The sequence below is a fragment of the Pinus tabuliformis genome, chromosome X (assembly GCF_031772625.1).
Source record: "Pinus tabuliformis cultivar Carrire ecotype Pingquan chromosome X, CPIR1, whole genome shotgun sequence".
Taxonomy (NCBI): Eukaryota; Viridiplantae; Streptophyta; class Pinopsida; order Pinales; family Pinaceae; genus Pinus; species Pinus tabuliformis.
The window spans coordinates 921,231,940-921,251,595 of NC_142308.1; positions in this window are offsets into that span (position 1 = coordinate 921,231,940).

Sequence of the window (19,656 nt, forward strand, 5' to 3'; positions counted from 1 at the left end):
CATCCTGGTATTCAAGCTCAATAGATTCAGGTAAAGGGGCTGAGATATTCATGTATACACAAATCCTTGCATAAGAATTATATTTGCCCCTTTTTGTAGATTCAGCTACTTTCACAAAAGTACCAATTGAGTTTCCAATTCCTTCCAATATTTCAGGATCCCAAAATTCATCCGGTAACCCAAATAATCGAACCCATATCGGGGCTGCCATGATTTTCTCGTCATGGGGGTTGTATCGGTCTTCCCAGTATCGTATAAACAAGCCTGCGTTATTCATAAAGTGGTCCCTCTTCAAACACCTTTTCCTTGTCCTGTAAATTTGCAAAAATGACTGTAAAAAATCCCTTGGCTCCCAATTTGAGATCGATATGTCCCCTAGGTTTCCACCGCTGTTGAATCCATCTCGTAAGATCCCTTTCAGATGGCCAGTAACCGATAAACTTACAAATTAACGCGTGATCTCTCATATAACATAGGTAATTTTCCAGCTTGTTATTTGGAATGACATACCTGGGCTTTTTCTGTGCGCGGGGAAGGCATTTGTTCACCAATCGTGCTTGCCATTGATTCCCCATGACTGGTATTTCCTCGTTTATTGCCGTCACTGGCCCATTCCCGCTACTATTTCCCGAATTACCTGCTAATGCATCCCTAAAGGAGGGGATCTCTCCCCTCCCCTGCATGTCGCCCATTACTGCTCTCAAGCCTTGAAATTCGCCTAACTGCGGGTAATATTTTTGTAAAATTGGAAATTACCTGTTCAGTTTTCACCAAAGACAGTACCGGTTTGTAGCTGCTGCGTTCCACTCCCTCACAACGGCGTTGCGTGATTTCTGCAGTCAGTCGACGTCCTCCGTAATCTTTATTATACTATCGATTACTCATGGTGCATGTTTTAAATTGGATCTACAGTTATATTAATGCAATAGTGTAGAGTATTAATCTCAGGCCTTCAGTCATTGTATTGTCTATAGTTGAGACGTACTTTGGAGATATGGTAAATGCATTTCATTTAATTGACAATTTGGCCAAACTTTAATCCTGCTAGCTGCCCAGGTACCATCGACTTCCATGTGCCATGTGGATTCAACACTACCATTGATCCACACCGCCTACATCCGACGATCTCCATCATTCATAAGGGTTATGGGTAATCCTCTAGTGTTTCCCCTGCCTTCGTGGGTCATTTGTTTGATGCAAATTTTGGGCATTATGGCTTTGCCAAACCCTAAATAATCCAGAATCGCCTCTTGTGTGGTTGGTTCTCTTTTCTTCGCTACATTTCTACAATGAGGTAGTCACAGTGTCCTGTATGTCGACTGTCATCACCTTCTGCCCCTCGTGTGCATTTCGAAGTCCGTTTTCACAATTTGTAGGTAAGTCTATTCCTTGGATGGCTATCAGTTTTGTTTTAACAAAGGGCATTGGGTAACAATGTACAGGTTTTTATCTGACGGTTCCTTTTTGTTCCTACTTGCGGATATCAGGTTTGGCCCACTAACTAAGGGTTTTCGAGTCTTGAAGGAAGCACTAGACTTCTATAAACACAGGTAATGCATTTCGTTATTTTCTCTATCCCATACTCACTATAAGTCCCAGATATTTCCATAATTATTTTGCTAAGTTTCATTTTTCGTCAGTTGTGGAGTTATCCCATGTTCGTTCTTCCGGCTACAAACTCGCATGGTGATAGAAAGAAATCCAAGGGTGAGGAGAAAATCAGAATGAGTTAACTTAGATATCTAGCATGTGATTGAAAAGTCATTTAAGTTTTAACTCTCACTATTTCAAGAGTCATTTTCTGGTTAAATATTTTCTGAATAACCTAGTTATCATTGCGGCCTTAAGGCTTGTTTGTGCCTGAATTTTAATGTACTTTTCTACTTATTTTGATATCGCGGAATCCCTTCTTGGGTCTCACTTATTATGTAGAATAGAGTTCCAGCTGGGCAATAAACCCCATAAGTGTTAATTTTATTCGTATATACTATGACCTGCAATGAGAACATTCCTTATTTCTTGAGATCTTATGCACATTATGTTCCGTTAATTTATTGCGGGGTAAATAATTACAACCTTTAAGCTTAGAAATTTATTTTATGGTGCTCTTTCGGTATTCAAGTTTATAATGATTCTTTTATTAAACATATGCATGAACGATTAGTTCCTCCTGACATTTCACTGTCCTCATAAGGGTTTCTTTGAAATATTTAATATTGTTTGAACAATGAATTGGTTTAGTAAAATCACAATTCATCATTTGTTTAACTTTTAGTGTGATTATGAATGCTTCCATATGTATTTATTTATTAAGCAAGGAAATCCCTCAATCTCGAACTGATCCTTGGTTGTCACGAAAGAGACAAGGCCAAGGAAGTAAATCCAGGTCAGCTTTAGTTCCAACCTACAACTCTATGTAGCTCTATATCAAGTCAATTGAAGTTTTTGTGGCATTCACAACATTATTATCAGTTTACTTCTTTTGTTTTCACATCTTTCTAATCAATGATTATGCACCTACCCTTTAAGTTTCATCCTTTCCAGTGTGTTGTAGTGGCTACAACCACCCTCCAAAAGTTTGGCTCGCATGAAAAATTCTTAGCCTACCTTGGATCCTACGATCAATCACCCTTGGTCACTTGTTGGTAAGCTTATGGTTTCAATCTCCCCTCGATCTTAAGATTTGTCCATGTTCTCATCTTTATGCAACATGTGTCATCTTTAGGCATAGGGGTTGTTGTTTGTCATGCAAAGGGAATATTGTTTTTCTTCAAGGGAAAGAATGTGCGCATGGGTGGTTGTCATCACATAGACATGTTTCACTCTCACTTCATGCACTCTTGTCACGAAGGTTGTTTCATCAAGAAAAGTATGTATTATGCATTTTGGATGGTCTACGTTGTGTCACTAAGTGTCCGTGTGTGATCACAATCAAGTCCTATCAATGTTTACATATGTTTCATTGATCTCACATTTAGTCATTTTCCCGAGATACCTAGCCTCATCCAGCTTCCTAGAATTATGCACTTTTCTTATGCAACTCTCAAGCTTCCTCCCTTTCCTGCTGAAACCCTGTAGTGCATAGAGACACCAACCTCCCTTGCCTACTGAAACTCTGCAGCCTGTGAAGACCCCAGCCAGCACTGCTCTCCAAAAATGTGCAGAGCAGTCAGGTAGCGAACACTACTCTCCAAAAATGCGCAGAGAAGTCTAGCTGCACTGCACTCAGAAATTACGCGGAGGTTTCCTTTTAGGACCCCCATCCCGCAACAATGTCCTCTACCTCAAAACTCCATAATGTTGTCCAAGTTGTCTTGCATGTAGAAACCGCACAGACGGGCCTCCTAGGGCCTCATTCCAGTAGCAGTCACTATCCACTGAAATTGCACAGATCTACCTCTTTAAGACTTCAGGAAAAGGTGACATGTTGAAATTGCTTCCACAAAGTTGAGGAGAAGGACCATGGAACCAAGTAATGGAAAATAACAAGACCGCATGTAGACTCCATCAGATGCATGATCATCTTGAGGGTAAGTATGGTAAGTAAAGAACGACTTTTAAAGTACACCTCTTAGTTGAGTTTCAAAGACTGCTCGTCATTGTCATATCATCCTATCCTGATTAACATGCATGTACGCAAACACGAATAGTCATTTTATGTGTTTCTTCTACATGTCTTGCTTCCTTTTAACTTGTTCGACGAACCGCCATCTCTAACATGTTGATTACTATGTCATGCTTGCGACATCGTTCTTGTGATGTTGAAGGTTGTGTTTGAGCTCTATTTGCTATGTAAACATCTATCGCGCTCACACATGATGTTGTAAGTATTGGCATGCAAGTGTCATCGTGGTCATTCAACGATCTTTGACAAGTCTCATGCTTGTCACCTGCACCCGTCGGTTAGTCACACCAAGTGCATGTTGTCTTGATGGTTCGAGGTGTCCTATCATGAATTCATGTTGAGTGTATGTTCGAAAGGTCATGCACGTATGAATTCACTCGTTCACACACTTAGTCATTTTTCTGAAATTCTATCGACTACACCACCCCCAACAGCTAGACATTCTCTGAGCTACATTGCACAGTTTCAGCCCTCAATGATCATGTATTGTTGTCCAGAATTGTACAGAGCTCGACGTTGCCTCCTAGGCAGTCCACGCTATCCAATCCTGGAGTCAATCAGACTAACTGTCACCCAGAACAACATATAATTTGCTAAGAAAGCCATCTCAATCTGCATTGCCCGCAAGCAAAGCCATCAAGTCTCCACGTAGTCAACCAGAGAGTTTGACCGGGTAGTGACCCCGTGATTCACACCTCCAAAAAAATGCACAGAAGCTGCTAAGCATACCCACCTCTACTGACAGAATGAATTACACAGACATGCCAGACAGACACCCGCTACTTGTCATTGCACCTCCCTAAAAAAGTGCGCAGTTTTTCCATTGAGTCACCTTGTCAGCTGGCCTACTGCTCCTCTTGAAAACTATGCAATTTTCATGAGCAGTCTCCTAGCTTCCTAGCATCCCGCTCAACCCAGAAACGGCACAGGGATGTCCAGTAGGCTAGCCTCCCATCTCTATACATTTTTTGTTAGTAGCCTCCCGCAACCCACTACTAGCCTCCCTAGAGAGATTGTGAAATTTTCACTTCCAGTCTCCCCTTGTTTCCTACACTATCTCTCTGAAAAAATTGCGTAGATCTGCCCTCTAACCTAGCCAGATCCCACGGATAGTCACTACCGATATGGATTTCCCATCAAAGCCTCCCAGTGATATCTACACAATTTTCATGGACAGCGCTCGGAGCCTGAAGCCCGGCTTGAAATGTGCCTTGCACAATTTCAGAGCCATGTACTCTCTCCCGGACGCCTCCATCCAAAAGAGAAAAACAATCATGCATCATGGTAGAATAGGAGATTTTTGGATTTGATGTTGTCTCGTTATGAGTGATTTCCAATACAGGTACATGGATGAGACATGGTGCAATGATGAACAAGATGAACAATGAGCACATGCAAGGAGACTTGTTCACAAACGGACGAACACATGGAGCATGCAAAGTAAAAGTGAAGGAGAGACATGCATGCACAACATCAAATGAACATCAAGACAATCAATGACTCCACACACCTTGCTATGTGGAGGTGAAGCCATGATACACCAAGAGCACATTCATCACTCAGCAGAACTGCGGCTCAACATGGACACCAACAGCAGCATTAACATACCGTCTATGTCATGTCGAGTTATGTCATGAGTCATCTCAACCACATCGCTATTGCGGGCCATACTATTGTAATCAATGTAATGTAACGTGGAAGTTCAAGTGACCCACATGTAATGTTGAAGAGTCATGTATGTCAAACAGTCATGAGGGAAGTCAAACAATCATAAGGATCAGTTTCACCCTTGGCTATATATACTCCTCATTTGTACATGCAAAGGACTTTTAGCTTGGCTCCTCCCACATGGCCTTGAGATTCTGTACTATTTTCTTTGAGGAGCAAGAAGTGGCTCCAATACCTTGCTATTTGGGTTAGTGATGTAATGGTGTACGAATGTGTATTGGAACTTTTGCTTAATTGAGAAGCCTGTTAACAGGCGAACACGTTTTCACACATGTATTGTATTTGCTTCCAAGACTATTATTTGGATGATTGTAAGGGATGTTTCTTTAACCTGTATTAAGCCAGTTGAACTATTTAAGTTGTTTTAGTACATGTGCTATTGGAAATTTCTTGTATCAGTTGCTAACATTGTCTCACCCGTGTAGGCTATCCTGTCGGACACTTGACAGATTCATTCTCGTAAACATGTTATAACACCCATCGCACTATGGTGGACTATTCCACTAGGTGTTATACGTGTTATCTACTCACTTTGTGTTTTTGACTACCGCAACCATGTGGACTACTCCACGGGAAGTTGCACATGCCTTGTTGTGTTGTGTTTCTATAACAGAGTTGGAACTATTCCCTTTCAACTTGAGTCTCACTTCCGCCCTCTCCCTCTGTAGTGAAATAACTTTGCCACAAGCAACACTAAGCACTCACCAGGCACACGAACCTCATTGTTTGAAGACAAAGAAAACCACTCTCACGTGATAACAAGCAAGAGGTAAGGAATATCTTTAAGATAATGTCAACCGGGCCATCGTACCAGATGGGACTCCTACACCAAATGGTGTGAGGTCTAGTTAGAACTTGATAGGCAGGTCCAGCACCGTCAACACAATGGTTATGTGAAAACATTGGTTCTCACCGGTAATCTAGGCTTGCTAGTGACCCTCCATTCACATGCTCAAATTATGGCCTCTAGCCTCTCGAGTGCATGCAATATGGATTCTTGCAATATAATTCCAATTCTTTTATTAAATGGGTCACCCTTACTTCCTATGTCTCTAATTCCTTCAAAGGTTGTTTTGATATTGTTGCCTTTTGAAGGTAGTAATTTATTTAGCATACATACATATATTCAATTTAATGTCTTTCGGGTTTAGCCATACTAAAAAATTGTTTATTAATGAATTATTCTTCTCTTGTCGACAATTTACATTGTTTTCCAACATCATATAAGCGTTGCTTCTCTCGATCTTATGGTTATGTTAATTTCCATGATACCGATATGTATCTAGTTGTATTACTGTCAGCACCATTAAATATAAATGTAATCTTTGTTACTCACTTTCATTTCATTCTAGAGAAAAACACAGAATGTACAGAAGTTTTCATAACATAAAATATACAGAAGTTTCATTTCTCCTTCACTCTATTCAACAATAGAACTTTGCTAATAGTATTCATTCCAACAACAAACCAAATGATGATAGTTTGGACTGTTACTACTTTTCTACTATACAAAGATCCCAGAATTTACAGATAGGTTCCCACCACCCGTCCTTAAGGAAATGGAAATTATGTCCAAGACCTTCCCCTGTGCTTCTCTATTCTAGAATGGTGTCCTTCACAACAACTGAAAAATTTCATTGACCTCAAGACTTAATTCAAGCCAGCCTAGAATTTCTTCACAGAATTAACCTGTAACACAAAAGTATTCCACTCGTTCATGCCCAGCTCTGGAACCACCCCCTTAGCAGGGTCGTGTCTCTCCTTTCCTCCCTCTGCTCTCTACTGATTTTTCCCCACATCCTCAACAAGAAAAGGAAGGAATAACTTCTAAACTGTTAATTGTATCGTAAAAAGAGAGTAACTTGGGTCCCTTACATAAATTCTATGACCCTACTTAAATTCTAATTACCTCTTTTATTATTTATTAAACTTTAGCCACTACTTTTACTAAGTAATTATCCTGTTCATACTAAAGTGAATATTAAATATTTACAATCACCTGGGGTGTCACATCTCCCCCCACTTGAGTGAAACACTGTCCCTGATGTTTATCTCTTCAGTTGCCTTTGGAAACAACTCAGGATATGCCTCCTGGATAAACTCTTTATTTTCCCACATGGCTTCCTCTGGGCTGAAGTACTTCCATTGTACTTGAAATTGGATTATAGCTCATTTCCATAGCATTACTTCTCTCTAGTCGAGTATAAGAAAAATTTCTACTAGAAACTCTTCGTCTGGAATCTAAACATATTTATTTAAAAGTGGCACATTAAAAACATTATGAATCTGTAAATGACTGGGTAAAATAAGTCGGTACACCACAGGTCCTATCCTTTCCAAAATTTGGAAAGGTCCACAATAATGGGGTGCAAGCTGTGCAGAACCTCCCCAACGGGGAGAACTTCTTTTGGGTTTAACTTGCAAGTACACATGATCACCCACCTGAAATTATTGGTAGGTTCTTTATTTATCAGCATAAGCTTTTTTTCGATCCTAAGTAGCTTTTAAACTTTGCCAAAATCTTCTTACAATATTTTCCATTTATTCTAGCATATCAGGTCCTAAGATTAACTTATTCTCAAGGCTATTCCAGTTTGAAGGTACTCAATAGCTTCTCCCATACAACATTTCATAAGGGCTCATTTTTAACCATTCATGATTACTGTTCTTATAAGCGAATTCTACCAAATGCAAGTAATATTCCCATTCACCAGGATGTTGCATTACATACATTCACAACATATCCTCAAACACTTAATTTACATGCTCAGTTTTCCCATCTGTCTGGCGATGCTATGTAGTATTGTGGTGGATTTGAGTACCCAATATAGTAAAGAGTATTTTCCAAAACGTAGACATAAATCTTACATCCCGGTCTAAAATAATATTTTTTGGCATACAATGCAATCTAACAATATCCCTCATGAATACATCTTCCACCTGAGATGTTTGTTAAGTAGACTTAACAGGAATAAAATGAGCCACTTTACTCAGTTTATTGGTTACTACCATTAGGGAGTCATTATTTTTCTTGGTTTTGGGTAAACCAATCATGAAATCCATAGTAATCATATCCCATTTCCATTGAGGAACTGGTAAAGGATGTAATAAGCCCACAAGGTGTTGATGTTCAACTTTAACTTGCTGATAGTCCAAGCACTTTGCTAAATATTCTGGAATGTCCCATGTCATACTAGGCAAAAAATAATCTCTTTTTACTGCAAAAAATTGTTTTTGATACCTTGAATGGGCAGTATAGGGAGTTATGTGGAATTCATCTAATATAAATTATTTAATTGACAAATGGTTAGGGACATATGTTCTTTCTTTGAAGTTTAGCAAATTTTCATGATGAATACCATATTCGGTTTGGCTTCCCATATTTTGTGCCAGCTTTGCTTGCCGCCAAATATATTCATATTATGGGTCTTTCAAGGCATCCTCCTTAATCTGCTTACAAAATTTGAATTCCAGTTGACTATATGAAATTTCATAGACACGGTGCAGTCTTCTTCTTAAAGCATTGGCCACACAATTTTCCTTCCCTTTAAGATATTTTATGTCAAAGTCAAACTCACTCAAGAATGTTTTCCACTTCGCTTGGTGTGAATTCAAGTGAGGTTGCTGAAAGAAGCTAGTTAAACCATTGTGATCTGTCAGGAGAAGAAATGTTTTCCCCAATAGGTAATGTTGCCATAGCTCCAAAGCATGGACTATTGGTTTTAGCTCCAAGTCATAGACATAATATTTCTACTCACGTTCTTTCAACTTACGAGATTCATAAGAAATCAACTTATCCTATTGCATTAAACCCCCCCACACCTTCTTGGCATGCATCTGTACAAACTGTGAATCTGCAACCTTCAGCACAAGAGTGGTAGTGAGTAAATGTTTCAGGTTTTCAAAACTTTATTGACACTCTCATGACCACCTGTACACTTTTTCTTTTTTCAACAAGGAGGTGACTGGGTAGAAAAAAGTTAGAGAACCCTTTAATAAATCACTGATAGTATCCGACTAAGCCCATATAGGAAAACTTTAGAGAACCCTTTAATAAATCATTGATAGTATCTGAATATATACCATCAATTGCAGAGATCTAAACAGTCGGCAGGAAAGATAAACCTTCTCACTTAATCAATCAGACACAAACTCCTTATGCATTCAGATTTACTTTCAGATGTAAGAAGACTTCATTGATAGACAATAGTAAAACAACAAAACTGATCAGATAGATTAGGCATTTTTGTACAACGGGATTTTCTTTTGCATAGGCTACTTGGAAGTGTCAAACCTGCATGTATACACACCTTTACCAAGGAGAACCAGCGTGTAGATATGCAATTATTAACTTATATCTTCGCTGCTATTCCATACTTCAGACATCCAAGATCATGATATTTAAATAATAAAACATGTGTAAGCAATCAAATCTAAAACAATCAAAATCATATCATACAATGACAAGTCATTTTAGGTCTCATGATCCTGATCCAACATTGTATACAAGGTGCACAAAACATTTCATAAATCATAACCCCTGCAACATAAAATATAATTCAGAAAGAAATATTCCTAAGAAACCCTTTTCACTTGCACCCATGGCCCTTTAATCTTCTCCTCCTTATATAGTTTTGGCATCCTCAATACCTCAGACGAAAACAACACTTACAACCTATGGTATTCCTGGACAAGATCAAATAACCATTACTCCACTCAATATTGTGGGCTAATACCATGGTAGTGACCCTTGGTATTCTTTACCCTTGAATTTTCTTGATTTTCCAACCCATACACGCTTTTACTCTTGTGAAAGTGTGTGCATACGTATACACTCTTTTTGTTCCGTGAACCTGGGTGTATACATTTCTTTGTCCATCTGAACATGTGTATATAGTTTAAACTATCTGAAAACATGATTTTCCTTCATCTTTTTTATTCTGATCAGTAGAAACTTGTTCCAACTTCCTGTTCTTCATTACCAGTGCCCTATTACCTCTAAATTGACCTGTTACACTATGAGTTGCCCTTCATCAAATCTGAGATGACCTATGAGCAAGATTCCATCAAGGAAGCCACCTGTATCATCATGCCAACAATAAATCAACTATTTTTTGATTGATATAACATAGGCTTACACCAAGATCTATGAAAATGGAAATAGGATGGTTAGGTATTTTACCTTCAAGTTCCACCATCGTTGGTTGGTACTCGGCTTGATGATATTCTAATGCTGCATTAATTCTCAATATGCTTCTTTCCACATGAACAATAGTAGATGCCTCTTGTATATTTGCACTTTGTTTGGCTCAAGTACGATGGGGAAAATTTTTATAATATTGCGGTTCCCCACAACCCCAACGCTGCAAAGGGGGCTTTTGAAATTAACTGGATTCCTGTTTTTTAGAGGCTTCTGTCTGTTTTACTTTAGACTAAGATCTAAATTTTTGTTGACCTCTGGCTAGGTTTCCACTTAACATTTCCCAGTTAATATTCTTTAAGCCCACGACCTTTGCATTATTACTAGCTGGAAAGTTCTTATGTCTGTTTCTAGCTACCCAATTCCTAGTATTATCACCTTTCTGCCTCATTTGTTGGTAACAGATTCGAGCTTTTCGAATGGATTTTTCCATCATCTTAGGATTATCAAATTCCAGTCTTTCCTTCATGTAAGTAGGTAAACTACTGGTTAAATGCTACACTTTAGCTTTCTCCTTGCGAATATAGGGGACATATCTTAATAGAGAGGTGAAATTAGTTATGAATTCATCCATGGACTGTTGTCCTAATTTTAGGTCATGAAATTCTTTGGCCTTTTCGTCATAAAACAATTTTGTTAAATATTTATCCTTGAAGTGCCTTTGAAATTATTCCCAGGTAACTTCTTGTTCTTATATTCCTCGAATCATTTTAACTTCCTCCCACCATAGGGTGGATTTACCTTGCAGCTGATATATTGCCAACCTTGCTTTCAGATTGTCATCATATTCATATATTTGGAAGTATTTATTCATATTTATCAACCATGCTTCTGCTGCTTCCTCAGCCTCTCCATCATAAATCAAGGGTTTAATTTTTTTGAACTCCCCTTGTAATTCAGTTTTCTGTCTATTTGCCCCTTTAGCCCTAGAAACATTATCAAATTCTTCTTCTTTACCATTTCGACCCCCTTCTAATTTTGGGTTCTCTTCTCGCTGCCAGTGTAACCTTTCCTCACTCCCTTCATCCTAACTAGGATTTAGGTTCCTTTGATTTTGTCAGTCTGAAATGATTTTCATAATATTTTCTTACTCTAAATGTAACCTTTCATTGTTATGAAACCAGCTCACAAAAATATAGAAAACATAGATCAACACCTTATAAATAAGCCTCTTCGAGGCGGAAGCCTCATTTACACTACAAAAATGAAAAATCCTTTGATGATACAAATGACAAGACCTCCTTTCTATATATAGGAGTCTAAGGACTCGTAATATAATCAGATCCGACATAACAATAATAATGTAAGGGCACAATAATAACAATAGTGGGCTTCTATGAGGCACAATAGTAACAATATGGGGACTACGTGGGTACAAAAATACAATAAGGGGGATATGCTAATAACAATAAGGGGTTACACTAGTAGTATAGGGGCCTGACATGCCCCTCTCCTTCAAAAAGTGTTGTCTTCAATTCTTGAGTAGTTCTTGATGCTTTTGTAGAATATTCTTGTCCTCCCATGCAGAATCTTTAGTGGTTAAGTTCTTCCACTTGATGAGATACTCTTAAATTGATCGATTTCGTAGTTGTCAGGTTCTTGCTTCTGTGACTGCTCCAGGTTCCAATATGATTTTTCCTTCCTCTTTCAAGTTCTGGAAATATTGTTTGAATTGGGATCTTCTGCAACTTTTGAATGAGTGGCCACATTTCTTCATCCTTATTCCATTCATCCCTTGCTTCGTTTATCCAATCTAGTTGGATAATAGAAATAGCATAAAACAATGCTTCCACATCCTCATCCTTTCTTGAGAGTGCATCTGCAACAAAATTTTGCTTCCCTTTTCTATAGATGATGTCGAACTCATAACCCAATATATTTTTGACCCATTTTTTCTATTCTTCTATAGATAATATTTGTTCTAAAAGGTATTTAAGACTATCGTGATCCATTTTTACCTTGAAGTGTCTTCCCATTCGGTAAGGTCGCCATTTCTTAAGTGCATGTAGTATTTCCAACATTTCCTTCTCATAAATAGCTTGCTTGAGATGTAGCAGTAAGTGTACCCAATCACCTACATCAAAACATTTTTCACTACAATGTTGATCTACCTGTTGTTTCATTCGATTTTGTACCAAAGTGGCGTTATCCTTTAAAAGTTGGAGAACTTGTTGTTGATGCCTGATGTGATATTTCACTGCTTGAACCTTTTTCTTCTTGATATGTCCTTCTATGTTGAGAGTTTGAGGAGTCGTAATTTCTTCAAATGCTTTACAAGTTATGGTCTAATTCATTTCTTGATGCTCGATGTGATCTTTCACTTCTTGAACATTTTTCTTCTTGATATGTCCTTCTATCTTGATAATTTGAGGAGTGGTAATTCTAGCCAATGCATTACAATATATGGTTGGATTCATTTCTTCTTTATCAATGTGATATTTCACTTATTGAACCTTTTTCTTCTTTATATTTCCTTCTATCTTGAGAGTTTGAGGAGTGGTAATTCTTGCCAATGCTTTACAAGATATGGTCGGATTCATTTCTTATTTCTATGGGGTTGGTTCTGGGTGTATATGCTCTTATTTTGATCTTTCTTGATCCTTTTCTTCCTCCCCTTAATAATCTATGTAAAATAATTCCTTCTCAGCACACTTATGGCCTTTAGTGCATTTTCTACCACAATTGTAACAAAGCCCTTTTTCTCTTTTCTCTTCCAATTGTTGTGGTGTAACCCTTGTAGGTTGTGGAAGGCTACGAGAAAAAACACTTCCATTATTATAGTTGTGAGAGGTAGACTTCCTTGTTGCCATAATTCTACTTTCCACTATGTAACAAAGCTCTCTTACTCATTCCAATTGTTGTGGTGTTGCTCTAAAGAAGGTGTTGCTCTTTGTATCCTCATAATGTGCTATCATTTCCTCCATGAAAATTGACCACGTAATAAGTTGTTTACGAGAGCAAAGCCCTTTATACCATAAAAATTGATCCAGTTCTAAATACAAAGATGGAATACATACCTTTTTTAATAGTGGTACACCATGTAGATCAAAATATTGCTCCATCTAAAGTATCCAATTTACCAGATCCTTGCCATCAAACTTCCTCATATCGCCTTTTCTTGATTTAGGAGCTCGATTTTGAAACAACTATAACTCTATAATTTCAGTTCTTCCAGTTCTGAAATTGTGACCTATAGTAGCCCTCTACGTCCTCTTTCTAATGCCACCAGTATGATCCAAATTGGATTCTCCAAGGAAGAGTTATGCCAAATCTCCCATGATGACCTGATTATAGACTAGTTCAATCGAGAATTTTTTTACGACGCGTCACATGTCACTGTTTCGACTTTTGGATCTAAACAATGTACACAAGAAACTACAGTCTGTCCTCTTTCTGTAACTTTTGAAAAAAATTCAATCTGATGCTCAGAGAGAAATTTATAATGAGTTTCCCCAGGTCACCTGTTTGGAATGAATTCAAGAGTCTGTAAAAATACCAACTTCCTCAGATCATATCTACACAAATATTGCATGAAAATCTCTAAAATTCAAACCCGAGGTTCAGCGTGATTTCATCTCAAACGAGTTTTTTTTCACTTTTGAAACATCGCAGAAAAAAAATTATAGCGAAAATTCCACGATGACCTATTTGGGGCAACGAAACCCTAGAATCCAAAGCTCTGATACCAAATGTTATGAAACCAGCTCACAAAAAGATAGAAAATATAGATCAATGCCTTAGAAATAAGCCTCTTGAAGGGGGCAACCTCCTTTACATTACACAAATGAACAATCCTTTGATGATACAAATGAAAAGACCTCCTTTCTATATATAAGAGTCTAAGAGGTCATAATATAATTAGAGCCAACATAACAATAATAATGTAAGGGCACAATAATAACAATAGTGGGCTTCTATGGGGCACAATAGTAACAATATGGGGACTACATGGGTACAACAATATAACAAGGGGGTTGTACTAATAACAATAAGGGGTTACACTAGTAGTATAGGGGCCTAAAATTCATTGCTTTCCCTTAAATTCATCATTTCCTCTCATAGTTGCTGGACTGTTTCCAGTAACGTGACATTTGTGTTCTAGTTTTCTTTGTCAAACTGAACCCACACTTATGGGTTGCTGCCTAACATAGGTTTTGATCCCCCACGTGGATTGCTCCCTGCTCCCTGTCTCATGGTACTTAGCTCCTTCTCTGTGTATGATTATGCAATTTGTAAAACTAATTAAACCATCCGAGCCTCAATGTTACAACCTAGGCTCTGATACCACTTGTTACATCTACTCGCCCAACAACATTAATATTTTTTTTTTATCTGACTATTAGGTAAATATAACTATTTAATTGTCTAGAAGGCTCTTATTATTCACCTAGATTTTAATTACATATTGAACAATATAAAAAAAATGTTTATTATGTTATCGATTACTCATGGCGCATGTTTTAATTTTGATCTACAATTATATTAATGCAATAGCATAGAGTATTAATCTCGGGTCTTGAATCATTCTATTATCTATAACTGAGTTGTACTCCGGAGCTATGGTAAATCCATTTCATTTAATTGACAAGTTGGCGAGCATTTAATCCTCCCAGCTTCCGAGGTACCAACAACCTCCATGCACCATGTGGATTAAAAACTACTGTTGATCCAAACTGCCTCCATCTGATGGTCTCCATGAATCATCAGGCTTATGGGTAACTATTCAATGTTGCCCCTGCCTCCGTAGATCATTTTCTAGGTGCGAATTTCGAGCATTAAGGCTTAGAAAAACCCTAGCTGATCCATAATCACTTCCTACGTGGTTGGTTCTCATCTCTTGGCTATAGTTCTATAATGAGGCAACCATCATGCCTTGTCTGTCTACTATTGCCACCTTCTACATATTGTATGTGCTTTGAAGTGCATTTTCAAATTTTGCAGGTAATTCTATTCCTTTGATGGCTATCGGTTTTTTTTTTTTTAACATGGAGCAATCAATGGGTAACAATATACAAGGTTTTCATCTAATGGTTCCTTTTTGTTCCTACATGCAGATACCAGGTTTGGTCCACTGACTAAGGGTTTTCGAGTCTCAAAGGAAGCACTAGACTTCTATAAACACAGGTAATTCATTTCATTATTTTCTTTTTGTGATACTTGGTAAAAATCCCAAACATATAACTTATTATTTTTGTAAGTTTCATTTGTTGTCAGTTGTAGAGTTATCCCATGTTCCTTCTTCCGGCTACAAACTCGCATGGTGACAGGAAGAAATCCAGGGCGAGGTGCAAATGAGAACGGTTTAACTTAGATATCTACCATGTGATTGAAAATTCATTTACATTTTAGCTCTCATGCTTTCAAGAGTCATTCTCCGGCTAAATATTTTCTAAATAACCTCATTATCGTTACGGCCTTAAGGCTTGCTTGTGCTTGAATATTAATGTACTTTTCTAGTTATTTTGAGATAGGGGAATCCCTTCTTAGGTACCACTTATTATGTGGAACAGAGTTCCAGCTCAACAATAAACCCCATAAATGTTAATTTTATGTTTATATATTGCAACCTGCAATGAGAACATTCCTTATTTCTTGAGAGCGTATGCACGTTATGTTCTGTTAATTTATTGTGCGATAAATAGTTACAACCTTTAAGCTTCCAAATTTCTTTTATGGTGGCCTTTCAGTATTCAAGTTTATAATGTTTCTTTTATTAAAATACAACATGAAATATTAGTTCCTCCTGACATTTCATTGTCCTCAGAAGGGTTTCTTTTAAATATTTAATATTGTTTGAACAATGAATTGGTTTGGTAAAATCAAATTTCATCGTGTGTTGTACTGTTAGTGTGATTACGAATGCTCCCATATGTATTTATTTATTAAAGAAGGTAATCCTTCAATATGGAACTTCTCCCTAGTTGTCACGAAAGAGACAAGGGCAAGGAAGTAAATCCATGTCGATTTTAGTTCCAACCCAAAAATCTATATCAATTCGATTGAAGGTTTTGTGATATTCACAGAATTATATAATTTTTGTTCTTTTCTTTTACATGTGTCTGGTTGGTGATTATGCACCTGGCCTTTAAATTTCATCCTTTCCAATGGTTATGTGAATGGGGTTATTCTCATAGGTAATCTGGGCTTACCTGCTAACCCTCCATTCACAATCAGAAATTACGGCCTCCTGCCTGGTGAGTGCATGTAATATGGAATCTTGCAATATAATTGCAATTATTTTATTAAATGGGTCATCCTTACTTCCCATGACTTTTATTACTTCAAATTTTCGATACTGTTAACTTTTGAAGGCACGAATTTCTTTACCATACATACATATCTTCAATTTAAATCCTTTCTAGTTTGGCCATACTAAAAAATTGTTTGTTAATGAATTATTCTTCTCTTGTCAAAAGTTTGCACTGTTTTCCAATAGCATATAGGCATTGTTTCTCTAGATCTTAGGGTTATGTTACTTTCTATGATACAAATATGTATCTAGTTGTATCTTTGTCAGCAACATTAAATATAAATGAAATCTATGTTATTCACTTTCATTTCATTCTGGAAAATAACCCAAAATGTATATTAGTTTTCATAATGCAAAATCTACAGAAGTTTCATTTTTTCTTTAAGCTATTCAACAATAGAACCCTACTAGCAGTATTCATTCCAACAACAAACCAAATGATGTCATTCTCGATAGTTAATACTTATCTGTTGCGCAAATATCCCATAATTTATGGGTAGGTTCCCACCACCAATCCTTAAGGAAATGGAAATTACGTCCAAGACCTTCCCCTGCGCTTATCTATTCCATAAAAGTGTCCTTCACAATAGTTTGCAAAATTCAATCGCCTGAAGACTTAATTCATTCTATCCTATATTTTCTTCACATAATTAATCTGTAACACAAAAGTGTTCCACTGGCTCATGAACAACTCTGGAACCACCCCCTTCATAGTGTCCTGCCTCTCCTTTCCTCCCTCTCCTCTTTTTTGAGTTTTCCCCACATTCTCAATAAGAAAAGGAAGTAATAACTCCTTAACTGTTAACTGTCTGGTAAAAAGAGAGTTACTTGGGTCCCTTCTGTAAATTTTAGGACCTTCCCTAAATCTTAATTACCTCTTTTATTATTTATTCAACTTCAGCCACCACTTTTACTAACTAATTATCCATTTCATACTAAAGTGAATATTAAATATTTACAATCACCTGGGGGTGTCACTTCCTCGCTGCTTAAGTGAAACACCATCCCCAATGTTTATCTCTTCAGTTGCCTTTGAAAAATACTTTGGATATGCCTCCTTCATAAACTATTTGTCTTCCCATGTGGCTTCCTTCGGGCTGACTTACTTCCATTGTACTTTAACTTGGATGATAGCTCATTTCTGCAACATTATTTCTCTTTAGTTGAGTATACATAGAGGTTCTTCCAAAAATTCTTCATCTCATTTGACCTATATGTCTTGATAATCTATAACATGTATGTAATCATAAACATATTTCTTTAAAAGCGACACATGAAACATATTATGAATATATAAATGACTAGGTAAAGCAAGCAGATATGCTACATGTCCTATCCTTTCCAAAATTAGGAAAGTTCCATAATAATTGGGTGGAAGCTTTGCACAACCTCCCTAATGGAGAGAACTTCTTTTGGGTTTAACTCGCAAGTAAACATAATCACCCACCTGAAATTCCATTAGGTTCTTTTTTATCAACATAATATTTTTGTCGATCTTGAGAAGATTTTAAACTTTGCCAAACTCTTCCTATAATATCTTCCATTTCTTCTAGCATATCAGGTCCTAAGATTAACTTATTCTCAGGGCTATTCTAGCTGGAAGGTACTCAACAATTTCTCCCATACAAAATTTCATAAGGTCTTATTTTTAATTATTCATGGTAACTGTTGTTATAAAAGAATTATACCAAATGAAAGTAATATTTCCATTTACCCAGTTGTTGCATTCAATACATTCGCAACATATCGTTAACCACTTGATCTTCCTGCTCAGCTTTCCTGTTCGTTTGGGGATGGTATGCAATACTGTAGTGGATTTTAGTACTCAATCAGGTAAAGAGTGCTTCACAGAATGCAGATGTAAATTTTACATGTTGGTCTGAAATAATAGTTTTTGGCATCCCATGCAATTTAAATATCTACCTCATGAATACATTTTCCACCTAAGATGTTTGGTAAGTAGACTTAATAGGAATAAAATGAGCCACTTTACTTAGTTTATTGATTACTACCATCATGGAGTCATTCTTTTTCATGGTTTGGGGTAACCCAATTATGAAGTCCATAGTAATTATATCACATTTCCACTTAGGAATGGGTAAAGGATGTAGTAATCCCATAGGGTGTTGATGTTCAGATTTAGCTTGTCCCTTCTCATTCCAAATGAAAAATAACCCCTTTTAGAAATCATTTTATGATACCTGCAATGGAAAGTATAGGGATTTCTATGGAATTCATCTAATATAAATTGTTTTATCCACACGTGGTTAGGGAAATATGTTCGTTCTTTGAAGTTTAGCAAATTTTCATGATTAATATCATATTTATTTTGGCTTATATTTTTTTGTGCCAGCTTAGCTTACTTCCAAAGATATTCATATTCTGGGTCTTTCAAAGAAGCCTCCTTAATCTCCTCAGAAAATTTGAATTCTACTTGAATATATGAAATTTTGTAGAAATGGTGCAATCTTCTGCTTAGAGCGTCGACCACACAATTTTCCTTTCTTTTTAGATTTGATGTTAAATTCAAACTCACTCAAGAATGTTGTCCACAACAAGTGAGGTTGCTTAAAGAAGCTAGTTAAATTGTTGTGATTTGTCAGTAGCAAAAATATTTTCCCCAATAGTTAATGTCGCCATACATTGAAAGCATGGACTACTGTTGTTAGATCCAATTCATAGGAATAATATTCCTTCTCGTGGTCTTTCAACTTATGATACTATAAGAAAAAGGGACATGTTGAAAAAGTATATATATATATATATATATATATATATATATATATTGATTCAACACCCCCGCCCCCCAAGTAGTGATTTATTTACGAAATTTGCTATTAGTGTTGGTTCACT